The following is a 13,077-nucleotide window of genomic DNA, read 5'->3' on the forward strand; positions in this document are numbered from 1 at the left end:
GGTCAATAGAAGTTAGGAATGAAGTCACCAAGGAAAGGCCTAACAGAAAGGATACTGTTCTTTGTCGTTTGTGCAGAAAGCCTCTGCTTCCAAGTACAAACTGCATGTTTTGTATAAACACGAATCTTTTCTATGGTGCATGCAAACAATTAAGGTCACAAAGGTTTTTTGTAAACGACCATCGGCACGTTAATAATTATGTCAAGTTAGCAACTGTGTTTAGCTATCCTCGACGTGACAGTTCATCGTTTCCGGTTTAACAGGAAGTTTATTTTGAAGGTCTGTATCTGTGTGATTTTAATGCAACTTAACAGCGGTAAAGTACGAAGAAAACGGAAAAACGGTGACAAAGTTCAGAGGAAGATAAACATTACGAGGATTAAGTAGGTAATGCATTCAACAGATAACAGTTAAGGGATTATTAGCACCAGTCAAGAGTGACAATCAGGTAAATTGTATTTTATGTCCTTTATTTAATGGCTAGCTTTGTGAACGTTTATGCCTGCTAGCTTACTCAGTGGTGGAGATGCATCTGCTATCACTGCTATGTCATTTGCCACGGAAAGTCTAATTTTTGTCTACCACTGATTACGTCGGTCTTTCAAGATCGATTCAACTTTTTGACCATCAGATGGTAGTTTTTATTTTCAAGTGATTATACATTTCTACATATGAATAGTTAGCAAAAACAGTATTTATTAAAGTTATCCTACCATCATGTCAGGTTAAGCAACATTTTAATTTCAGGGAAAAAAATAAAATGATTAATTCAACACATTTTCTTTGGGGCATACAATAACTGTTTTTTGTACCATCTGAAGCAAATACACATGCAGTTGGAACAACATATGTATTACTAAAATGTGAAATGTGACCTTTGGAGGAGCACGTGAATGCACAATTAGTCTTTCTTTGATTGGAACAGGTTTGTCACATGACCTGAGGGAACCCAGGAAGTCCTTGTTGCTGTGGTGTGTAGCGTTTCCTGACAGAATGGAGATCCACTTCCATCCAGCTTCTTCTTAATGGAATGTTTCCCAGTTTCCAGGTGGAGAAGCATCAGAGAGAAGATGAAAGCTGAGTGGGGAGTGGAACAGGTTGCCACAAGGTAAAATCATTTGTTTGTCTTGTCTTCTGAGGCAAAATGACATATGATAATGATCTTTTTCTTGTTGTTTTTCTTTTTAAAGCTGTATATATTATGTTGCCAGTTTAACTAGCTCAAATTAATGCATTCCTCAACTGAACTGTGGTGATTCCCCATGAACCCATGATGTTTAAAATGATTAACTACATTTGAAAATCTATTAGGGAGGGATTTTTACTCTAAGGTCATATTTCAAGCTTAGTTTGCAGTGTAGTTGATATATGGAGCACTGCAAGGGTTGGTTGTTTCCATTCATATAGGATAAAATGTAGGAAATGGGCGAACATTTCCATGCCAGATCCAAATCTGAATTTTTTAACTCCAATATTTACGTTTGATTTGATTTTCAAAGGCTGCAGCAGTGCTGAATGTACAATATTTAAAGGTTAAGAGTTAAGATTCTCCCTCTCAAAAAAATATTTTTTTATCCTCTCCCTGCTTATGCTGTGTGATTCAAATGAATATATTTTATTTAATAGAGATCAAATAAAATGCTTTACTTTAAATCATATTAAACTTGTATTTTTTTTTACAATGAGGCCTGATAAAGGGGCCACTGTGGCTCAAGATGTATGTCCTTAACTATGCAGAGGGTTGGTGGTTAGATCCCTAGCGCTTAACCTGAACTTCAAACTCTCCCAGCTGTGTGATACATATCTGGCTTTAAGGGTTGATGTGTTGAGTGGTGAAATCCAAGACTAGAAAAGCTACATTAATGTAGTCCATTTATTTGGTTCTGGATGGATAGATAGATAGATAGATAGATAGATAGATAGATAGATAGATAGATAGATATACTTTATTCTGTCCCAATCTGTGACAGAAATTTTTATTTGACTTGACTGCAACTATAAAAGTACAGTACATTCAAATCCCCAAATCTGCATGTTTTTGGACTGTGGGAGTAAACCGGAGAACCCAGAGAAAACCCCACACGGGGAGAACATACACACTCTATGTAGGAAGCACCTGTTCTGTCACGTTTTACAGTCATTTTTCTGTTCATTTTCAACCCATCTTTTGCAACCTAGTATTCATTTGGAAGTTCAGCAGCACACCTACATTTATGATGTCCTTTGTGTAGCCTCAGATCACATAGCAGTAATACTGTATATTGCACTGACCTGCAATAATTCCCACTACATTGTCACTCATCAATCACACAATATCCACAGCTGAAGGGAATATCTATTGTTGACACAAGTGGGTTTAAAGCTTCTGATATACTCCTCAACTTTCTCTGCGTCTTATTCCAGCTTAAGTTTCTATCCCCCGAAACCAGAAAGTCAAAAGTAAATATTTAATGTCTGATTTTTTTTTTTTTTTTTTTAATGTAAGATTTTTGTTCAATTTTAAATATTTGTTTGATTTTGTCCCCTCCCTCTGCTTTTTATTTTTTGGAAAATACAACTCTCCATGTTTTGAGCTCATAACCTTCAGTCATCCTTTTTGTGGACCCGCTCTTGTTGCCCTGGCATGCAATGGCGACAGTCTCCCAGGGTATGGCAGTGACAGCTTCGTAGTGTCACCTTGGTGAGGGTTGCTCATTGATGAAGGAGGTTGTTAAGTGGAATGGATGTGTGATACTGACACAGCAGGAAGCACGACATGAGATGCCAGTGTCCTACTGAATGTCTTCTCCTGTCTGATGTCATTATGCCATGAACAGTTCAGTCATTTTTGTTGATGTCACGGTTCAGTACCATCACAGCAACTGAGGCATGGTTGTGGTTCTGGAATTCAATTCCCCAACATTGATATTTTCCATTGATATTCAGAAAAAATAAAAATAGTTTTAAGCCTCGGACCGGGCTGACCAGCTACAACCATAAAACATTTTAAACATAGCCCTAATTGAACAATGCCGCCCAATAAGGTGTTCAATCCACAGATCACCTTGATATACAGGTTCACAAAATGCCTTGTTTATTCTGGGGGATCTACAGATCTGCACCTTTACCCATAAGAAAATTTTTGCATAAGACTACAGAAATGTTTCAAATGTTTCTTCAGAGAAGTATCATTCCAGTTGATTAGTTTGTTCTTTTAAAACCCTGTCAGAATGTGTGTATGTGTTTCAGTTTCATCGTAAGATCAGGAATTCTCAGTGGCCATGTTTCAGACTAAATACCTCAGTAGGAGTGTAAGCCCTGTTTGCATCAGTGTCATTTGAACACTCTATTCTGCAAGTCAATATATTTTGTGGGATGATTGATGACGCATGAACAGTACATTTACAGTGTAGTACCAGTTTATTTTAGACACAAATAAAAAAGACAAGGATCCATCACTGGTTCGTTAATTCAAGCAAATTCCACTTATGGACAGATAAAAACATCAACTCATATCATCCGCCATTTCTCTCTAATGAACCCCTGTATCTTTGCCTTAATTTATCTGTACTGCAATTTATCTTCACCTACATCTCTGTAATGTTTCCCTCCATCTCTGCCCATGCTTCCTGCTTCACATCTTCTCCTCAGCTTCCTCCTTTAACTCCCTTCTTTCTGTATTTACAACCGTGTCTCATCTCATTTGTCGGACACTTCTGGCAAGGCCAACGTCAGAATCTCTTAATAAAGGGAACCAATTACAAAGTGTTCTTTTTTTCCCCTGGTGTGCTAGAGGCCAGTATTACTTGATGAAGACAGAGAAGTGATGTGTAGCAGCTTTTGTATATACAACATGGTGGCAACTGATGAGCAGCTGTCTTTCAATTTGGGTGTTGCTTCCATTTTAAGAAACTTGCTCCACAGATCTGCGCCAGGAAAAAGTCATTAGGCGCCTAGAAAACTTCCATTACTCTGCATGTGTCATCTGGATCATTGGTTGTAGCTCTGTTCAATATTCTTAGTGTTATCAACTAAAGTTACAATTTACGTTGGTCAACAATTTTCTTTTTCCAGTGTTGCAAGAGCAGGGATTTCTTATGCTAGAAACCAGTGGCGGTTGCTGCTCTTTGAAACAGGGAAAGCTCATTTCAGGCCCAGTTATTTATACATAAATTCTCACTGCAAACGAACAACTAGACCAAGGAAACATGACGATTACGTGAAACGGAAATGCTGTATGTTTTTATTTACAGTTTTCATGTACAAACAAATATGGGCTACAGTACATCGCCGAGCAAATAACACACCACGACCAGCGATTTGTCTACAGACTTCCCTTGCAAAATCCACACACAGGATTGAGGCAGAAAAGAGCTCCGCTGCCCTGCATGTTTCTGCAACGCTGGCAGTCAAAAACCTCAGAATAAATGGACACAATTGGGAAGGCTCACAGCTTTCAAACTAAAACTGGGCCAGCAGCGTTTGGTAAATAGTAGTAAATAGATCTTTTAGAAGAAACTCATATACCTGAGAAAGAATATAAGTTTCCTAGTCTGGCAATAAGGCACGAAGGATTGTTAAGTACCTCAATCCTCTGAGGATTTCTGTCAGCGATGCCATGTGGTTTAATTTTTCTTTATCAATGCTTCCTGCAACAGACGGTGAGGCATCTATTTATTTTTGTAGACATTAACCTTGTCTATTGTGTCAGCGAGTGTAATCTATCCTTCAGCACCTGTCAGTCTACAGCCATTTCTATCAGTCCAATTGCTTTAAGTTAGAATTTATGCATGCAGCTGTTCTTCCCTCTCTCTTCCCATCATCTATCCTTTCATCCGCCCATTCATCTACTTTCTACAGTAATTTTTTCTTTGCCCGGCGCCCACTGTGTTGTCGCTAATCACTCTTTTTCAGCTTTGCCTCCAGCAACGATTAATGGTTTTCATTTACACTCATTTGGAAGCAACACCTGTGACCCATGAGAGCAAAGCAACGAGTAATTATGCCCATATCTGAACTGAGTGTGTGTGTGTGTGTGTCTTTGCAGTGAGAATAGCAAAAACAATAACTCTAACTTCACCAAAACTCTCCCTGTGTGTGCATGTGCAGTTTGTGTGTGACATCCAGCGGAGCTGGAAGTAATTACACAGATCCTTCACCTGAACTTTGTGTGTGTGTGTGTCTGTGTACCAGGTATTACGCATGTTGTGGGGACCTAAATCTGTTTACACAGTCACATTATGCGGACTTGTCTTCCATATGGGGACAAAATATAACCTAATGTAACATAAATGATTACATTTTAAGATGAAGACCTGATATATGATTAGGATGAGGTTATGGTTAGGCCAGTAGTAGTCGTAGTTAAGGTCAGTCTCCAGGAAATGAATGATACAGTTATATAATGAAAGAAGAATGTGTGTGACACTTAAAGGCCCAGTATATCTAATCATTGGGATGCATCCCATTAACTCCACAAACGTCTGTAAATGAGCTTTGTGTGTGTGTGTGTGTGTGTGTATACTCTGACACGTCACCTCATTTAGACTTGAACTTTCCAGCAGGGGTCACCTGTATGCTGCAATAGCGCCTTCATCTGCAACTGCACTCAGTGCGACAACATGCAATCTTTTTTTAAAACTTTTTTTCAGCTTCAAAATCAACAACTGCTCACAGCGAAGATAAAATTGTCTGGGGGGGGAGAAATAAACGTGTGATCTGCAGCAATAATAAAATCATTCTGTAGAGCAGCTGATGGCAACAGACCCAACTTACCTGTGGGGTTCATTAGTATTTTTCAGTGATGCAAAGCTATCCTTCAGCAGAAGCAAAGCTCTCCTATCTAGCAGTTCACATTCATGTGTTTTCAGATAGTTTGGATGAGAGGTTGGGCAGGGGAACTGTGATTCCTGTGAATCACAAATAACTGTGTGGCTGCTCTAATCTGTAAAACATGGAGGACTAAATGAAAAGCCAGATGTTCTGCAATGGAGATGCACGGCTCATACAACCAGTGTATCCACAGCCTTATACACTCCACTGACATTCATTCAATTGTCAGCAGCCAATTGATTTGCCCTAAGTGTTGCTGAAAAATGTTGCCCTGGCCTGCGAGGAATTACATTTATTTTTATTAACACTCTGAGCGTTGGATATATTTATTTCTGGAGAAATACTATTTGGTGACAATCGTCCACATCCTTCCTCCTTTTGGTTTTATCATTATAAGATTGTAACAGAGTTATTTGACCTTGGCAGATGTTTGGGCTCCACTGAGTGCCAGGCCTCATTATATGTCTTGCATTTTGTCTTCTTCCTTCACAGGATAACATTTCTTTGAGCGGCCTTCATTATCCCTGCTTCCTTTTCATTAAAACACAGTTATATTGGCTCTCTCCCTTTTAACCTTTTCTTAATATTTTTTTCCCCCAGTTTTACCCTTTTTTTTAAAAAAAAAAATGTTTTTTTTTTTATCTTTCATCAGCCTGGCTAGAGGGTTATAGATCGAGATGGTAGGAAATATGAAGGTCTTCACTTCAAAACAGAATCAGGGTTTACTCTGAAGCTGAACAGTTGGAGTGCATCTTTTGAAAGTACATGCAAGCACAGTACCGGTCAGAAGGAGGGGCATCCGGCGTGAAAAAAAAATCATTCAAATATGTGGATTACTGACAAAGCAGGTGATCTGCATTGGCAACCCCTAGAGGCAGAGAAAGAAAGTGTTAAATGATGGGTGATACATGGTTGAAAGCAAACCCACTCACTGTTGAGGATTAACATTATTCACCACCTTTACATAATGGGAAAGTTAACTTTTTCTCTCAAAGTGCAAAAAGAAAGGTTTTACAAGATTTGGTCTAGATGGACAGTAAGATCTGACTGTGTTTGATTCGAACTCTGTGATGACTTACTCTCTCTTTCCCTATGTCTTTTTTCTCAGTTCTGTTTTTATTGTTCATTATGTTTTAATTTAAAAAGAATTTCATGAATGGAAAAGCAATAAAGTACAAGACACTCCCAAAGTCATGTCTGATGCAAAATGCTTTTCCCAATAAAAGAAAAATATCTTTTCATATTGAACTTGATTGAATCTAACTTTTGAAGACGTAACATCATAAAATAGCACATTATAAAAGTAACACGGTCACTGCACTTCAGTTGAAGATTGTGTTATTGATATATTACTGACCTTTAATTCAAATTTAATAAAATAAAATCCCTCTTTTATATTTATTTTATAGACTTCCTCCAGTAAGTCCATTGCTGTAGACTTTGTAAGTCTGCATGTTATTTTCACTTCTTTTTGCTTAGTATTGTTCTATTATTTTGGCACTGGATAGGGTTGCACTTTAAAATGTTCATTGTACCAGTTACAGTGACTATAAATATTTTCTGATTCCTGAATTAATGCAAAATTTGATGTGGCCTCACCTTTTTGACTTTAGAATTGTTTTCAAGAATACAAACTAGATGACTGTCCCTGAACTAAGCTTCACAAAAGGCTTAGGATATATATACCTGCTATTTAGCCACATATTGACATATTGTGTGTGCTCGTAGCTACTGAAATATATCCTAAGGGGGTCACACCACAGAATTTGCCACTTATTTGCTGCCCATACTGTTTGTGTGAGAATTGTACGATGGCGTATTAGGACCACGCATGAAGGAATACATGTTTTTTGCCATGACAAGATTAATTCGAGAATAAAGTTGGACATGTTGACCTTAATCTTTTATCAGAACGTCAGTCTCAGACGTGGTTGGAATGTGTATGTGAGTTTTTGACCTGCTGAAATTCTTTGCTTGCGTGAAAGAATATCACAAATATCAAGAACTGAAGTTCGTGAACCTGGACACCCTGTGTCTGTCCTAAACTGCAAGAAAAGAACTTTATTCTCAAACTTTGAAGTTTAATCTCGACATGGCAGAGAAAATAAATCTTTATGCTGGAAATACCTTCTCCACATTGGAAGAAATGCAGAGCCCATTGCACAACAGCAGACAATGTGCCCTCTTGGAGTATCTCATCAAAAGGTGTGCAGAAATAACATCTATAAAATCAAATAAAGCAACATCTCTCAGAACACGTATTCACCTAAAAGGCCCTGATGTTGCCTTTTTGCATTCATCTTGCAATTTAGCTCCCTTCTGCTGGATAGACTACATGTCGTTGCATCTATCGTTTCTCTGTTTGTGGTTGTTTCCCATTGACAAAGGCTTGGAGTAAAGGGCGGATGGACATTACCACATGTGAATTGTGGATTGTCTGTGTAAAGTAAGCAACCCATGATCACCTGATCCCAAACATAAATTTCCCCCAGCAGCTGCCCTTGAGCAAGACTCTGAACTGTGCTGTGCTGAAAGTGCTCTGTAGGAGTGTGCAGCAAGTGAGACAGGTCTCTGAGGGTTAACCCCACACTTGTTTATAAGCAAAGAAATCCACAGCATACTGTATATTGTTGTTTTTTTCACCCTGCTTCTTCCCTGAGCTCTTTACAGTGATATCTTTTGTAGTGTAGACAAGGTCTTTCTGTTGCTAGCAGAGATGCAGGTGAGAGTCTCTGAGGATTTCAATAAAGAGGAGTTGAATCGAAATCAGCCACAGCCTCTGGGTTGTACAGCCGCAGGCTGAGTCCTGCAGGGATTTGGAGTGTGTTTTACCGTGTGGAATCCATCATGTTGGATGATTGAAGTCATATACCTGTGTTGAGATGCTCCCGCAAGACTCTGGCTATATGTGTGTGTGTGTGTGTGTGTGTTTGTGTATATTTGTTACCTGTTTAAGACTTTTTTGGCATAAACACTGACCTTGTTCTCATGGGGACCAAAACCCAGTCTTAATAAGGCAGAACCCCATTTCTAAGGAACTGGTTAATTTTGGGGCTATGATTTGAATTGTGGTTTTGGTTAAGGTTGGGGTTGGGGATAGGCATGCAGTGGTTTTGGTTACGGTTAGGTATAAGGCTTTGTTTAGGCTGTCCAAATGAGTGGGAGTAAATGCAGGGTCCTAAAAGGAATAGCTCTGCAAACCTGTGTGTGTGTGTTTGTGTCCACAGGTGCAGTTGTGTGTGTACATGCAAGTGTGAGGGGAAGATCGTGGACATTACATTTTCCTGAAAAATGGCTGATGTTGATTTAGCATGATTATTGTTTGGCGCACAGTAAATGACAAACACGCAGTCGGTTTTCAAGCGAGTGAATTGCCCCGGCTCTATTAATATTTTATAAACCGAGAAACCCCTTTGGGATCTGCAAAGGGATGTGAGGGAAAGTTTGAGAATATCTGTATGCTGGAGTGTGTCTAAATATTTACATATATAAATAGCACACAATTGTGACTTACTGCATTTGTTATTGTAAGAATAGAAAGAAAGTGTTTCTTAAACCTGGAACAGAGAAATTAAGCCTTTACTTGCATTAATTTTATTATCTCTAATATTAAATACACACTTTTTTTCATACCAAGACGCTTAGATTAGTTGTTAAGATTGCATTAAGCCCTTTCAGTACATTGGAATGTTAATATTAACAAAGACAACAATATCAAATTATTAATTTAGATATTTAGACTTTTACTAATTTAGAAAGAGTGTGTATTTTGAACCCAGGGCACAACTCAGATCTTTAAGATCCAAATAATGGCTCTGTAAAAAAAAGAAAAGATTATTTTGTTTTCAAATAACTTTTCTCAGCAAAGTTTTTGAGTTCAAGGTGAAAGTGTGTGTGAGAGAGTATGAGACTCAAGGAGGATTTAATGATACTTACTAAACTGTAGAATTGTTACTACTGTTGCTAACACACATGGACAAGCACATACACACATATTGGGTATAGCAACCAAATCCCTTTAGATCTCACTCTATCTGATATTCCGTGGATGGATAGACGGGAAGATACAAGGACACACATAGTTGAATTTACTTACTGCACATCACATAATTTAATTTCAAAAATCCTTTCCTTGAAATCTTTGGTGAAGCTAAATAGAAGGATTGGCAGTCTAACCGAGAATCTGAACCAGTTCTTTAGTCACAGAAAAAATGATCTCTGAAATTTCTGATGCACTTTCACCCCTGCACAGCTTTGTGAAAAAATATCTTGACTGCCGCCACCACCAGGACCAAAATAATCCATAAACGCTCTCTTAAAACTTCTTGGTAAAACCAAAAAGTTCCATTTCAAAAACTGACTAGCAGCATGTCTTTTGAGACTAGCTTCTCTGAATAATTCAGACCACATTGTGAACACTCTGCATTCTTCATCCAGTCCTGAGAGCTGCTGACAGTGCAGTTTGAGGTCTCTGCTCACCTCAGTAACTGGGAATAGCCAAACCTTTCATACTCATGGCACAATCTATGACAAAAGGTGAGTGTAACTTATTCAAGAGTCAGCATTTGGGAAGAAAACCAATTCATGCAACAAATTCACTACTAATTACAATACAAAAATTGACACTAATAATAACAAATTTGTAATATAGTTTGTGTTGGAACAAGCTTAAAGTTTCTGCAGTTCTTTTGGAGAAATGTTACAGTGTTTTCATCGCTTCCTTATTTATGTCAGATCTGTTTATGCCGGACGGGAGCAGGTTTTTAATCAAATACACACAGAGGACGCCTGAGGTTTCAGTCTTGCCTGCCATGGCCCAGTGATGTGGATTCTGCTAAAGCAGACTTGTATGGTGGATTAAAATGTACCTCTGGCCACTAACTTTCACTGGCAGCTCTGCTCCATAATCACAAGGTGATAGTGGAGATCTTTGTGGAGCCACAAAGGGAAGAACGTGCTGAGGATGAAAATGCAACCTATTGTGTCGTGACCTCTAGACATTGATCCCTGGGTTCTTCAGGCACTTTTGATTTATATGGACACTTACTTTTATGTTGTTCTTGATGTTTTAAAACAGCACCGGTACCTGCAATGAAAAATTGGCATTGTGATTCAGTATAGAAAGCAGTGCTGTACTGAGTATGTGCTCAGTTAGTTTTGCTATTAATAATATTGTGAGGCATGTCATAGATTCAGGTTGTAGAGTTAGAAGATTCAAATTCAGGGGAGAGCTAAGTGGGACTATACTTGTCCTGAAGGACATTTTCTACTGGCTCCATTCACTACTGCATAGTCACAACGCAACACGATAAGAAGTACATGTGAAGTCATAGGTGAGAAAAAATTATATTTTTGCAGATATATATATATATATATATATATATATATATATATATATATATATATATGTCCAGTGAAGGTAAATCCTCCTATTAGCTTTTACCTGACTTTGCAGTGTGAAAACATCTCAGCTAGATTTCTCTTTCGGTTGGTTTCCATTACAGATCTGCTGTCCATTAGTTATGATGGATGTCTTTGTGCTCTAGTTAGGAGCAGAGAAAGACAAGAAACGAGACCATTCACTTCCAATTAATGTCATCCAGAAAAAGTGCTCATGGCAAACTAACAAATCTGGCACCATGCCCTTCTAACAAGCCTAAATCAATTAAGACGAAATGATCATTTACCAGTGTAATTAGCCTACGCATTAATGGTTATTACTACAAAACACATTTATTCGGCAGTTCCCTTGCTCTCTTTATCAACCTCCCTCCTAAGACCAGGCATTTGATGCTAAATGGGAAGTGTGCAATCAGCTTAATTGAATTTAATTGATTTATTCATTAGGCACATTTAAATGAGTCGATAATGAGTCCATTATAGAATAAAAGGTGGGTGGGGACTTTGGGGTGTCCCATGGGTGTCAGAGGTTTATTAATAAAAAGGGAAATTTCAACTTGGCAACAGAGAAATCCCCAGGTCGATGTAATCCCTTATTCTCTCCGTAACCCAGAAAAGCTTCACTCTAAGGAGAAAGTCACCAAAGTGTCTCTGAGAAAAAAAAAAGTAATCATACTTTATGGGACTGTGATACTGTCTCTGTTAAAATACTGCTTCTAACAGCAGTTGTACTGAGCACATGGTTGCCATCTCTGAGCATCAGTGTGTGATGGTAAAAATATATTCATATCCCACATGTGATTTAGTGTAGTTGGTACAACACTATATACCTAAAATCCATGAATGAAGTTCACAATTAGAGTTTATTGGACAGTATATTGGGCCCCTTCAGCAAATGTTTATTTTCTGAAAAAATCTACTAACTTTTTGGTGAAAGGTACCGGCATATTCTCTGCAAGCGAGACTATTTTTTAGCTTGTACAATTTATTTTCCTTAATGTAACTGATTTTAGTGTCCACTAATAAGGTAGTAGAATTCTGATTTTTTTTTTTCTCTCATCACAAGGCAGCAAGGTAAACATATGTGAAGGACACCATCAATCAGTCTCTTATATGGACAATGTCAGCTTAAATAACTGGTAAATAAGTCTGGCAAATAGGGGAGGCTGGATACAGTAATGGTAACTGACTGATTCTTCAAGTGGCTATAAAACAGTTGAGCTGCTTTGCAAAGTGATGTGAATAGCTTCAGCTAAATTAATTTAGAAACAAATCTAAACAACTGTATACAAGTTAATTCAGAATGAATTAGCTATTGGGTGTGGAACTTATTTAACTAATCCCACACTTGATTTGATTGAAACTAATAGCTAACATATCACCTGTAGGTGCTATGTCGAATCCACAGAGGTTTAACCAAAGGCATCGGTGAATATTCTCATTCAGAGTCATACGGGAGCAGTTGGAGTACTTCACTTGAGCTATAATCTCCAATCATAGTTAATCAGCTTAGATTATATTAATTACTGAACAATGATGCACTATGGTGCAGTGGTTTACACCATCTCCTCATTACCTGTCTGGGCTTTCTACAGATACCTGATTTTCCTCCCTTAACCTGCAGGTTCCATTAACTGTCAACACCAATACTGTAGAATGTGTGTGAATGTGAAGGCTTTTCGCTCCTGGTGACCAGTTCCAGTTTTAGTTTTCTTTTTATTCATGTGTTTAAGAGGTTATAGTCAATGTGGTTTATTGACTGAGCATGAGTGTTTGTTTTGATGTAGGGATGGGAACGACATTCTACTCTGTGCTACTTAATTTTAGGCTCAAAAACATGGCTTTAATGTCCAATATTGACCATCA

General features: G+C 38.1%; 1 long non-coding RNA gene across 1 annotated transcript in view; it reads left to right on the forward strand.

Annotated features, from left to right (window-relative positions):
- Nucleotides 1-321: 321 nt before the first annotated feature.
- Nucleotides 322-13,077, forward strand: part of LOC122768588 — a 68,356-nt gene continuing 55,600 nt past the window's right edge. Inside the window, exons 1-2 of the long non-coding RNA XR_006360325.1 lie at nt 322-448; nt 926-1,108. This is a non-coding gene — a long non-coding RNA (uncharacterized LOC122768588). The remainder of the gene's footprint in view (nt 449-925; nt 1,109-13,077) is intronic.

Source organism: Solea senegalensis, linkage group LG4 (genome assembly GCF_019176455.1).
Source record: "Solea senegalensis isolate Sse05_10M linkage group LG4, IFAPA_SoseM_1, whole genome shotgun sequence".
Classification (NCBI taxonomy): Eukaryota; Metazoa; Chordata; class Actinopteri; order Pleuronectiformes; family Soleidae; genus Solea; species Solea senegalensis.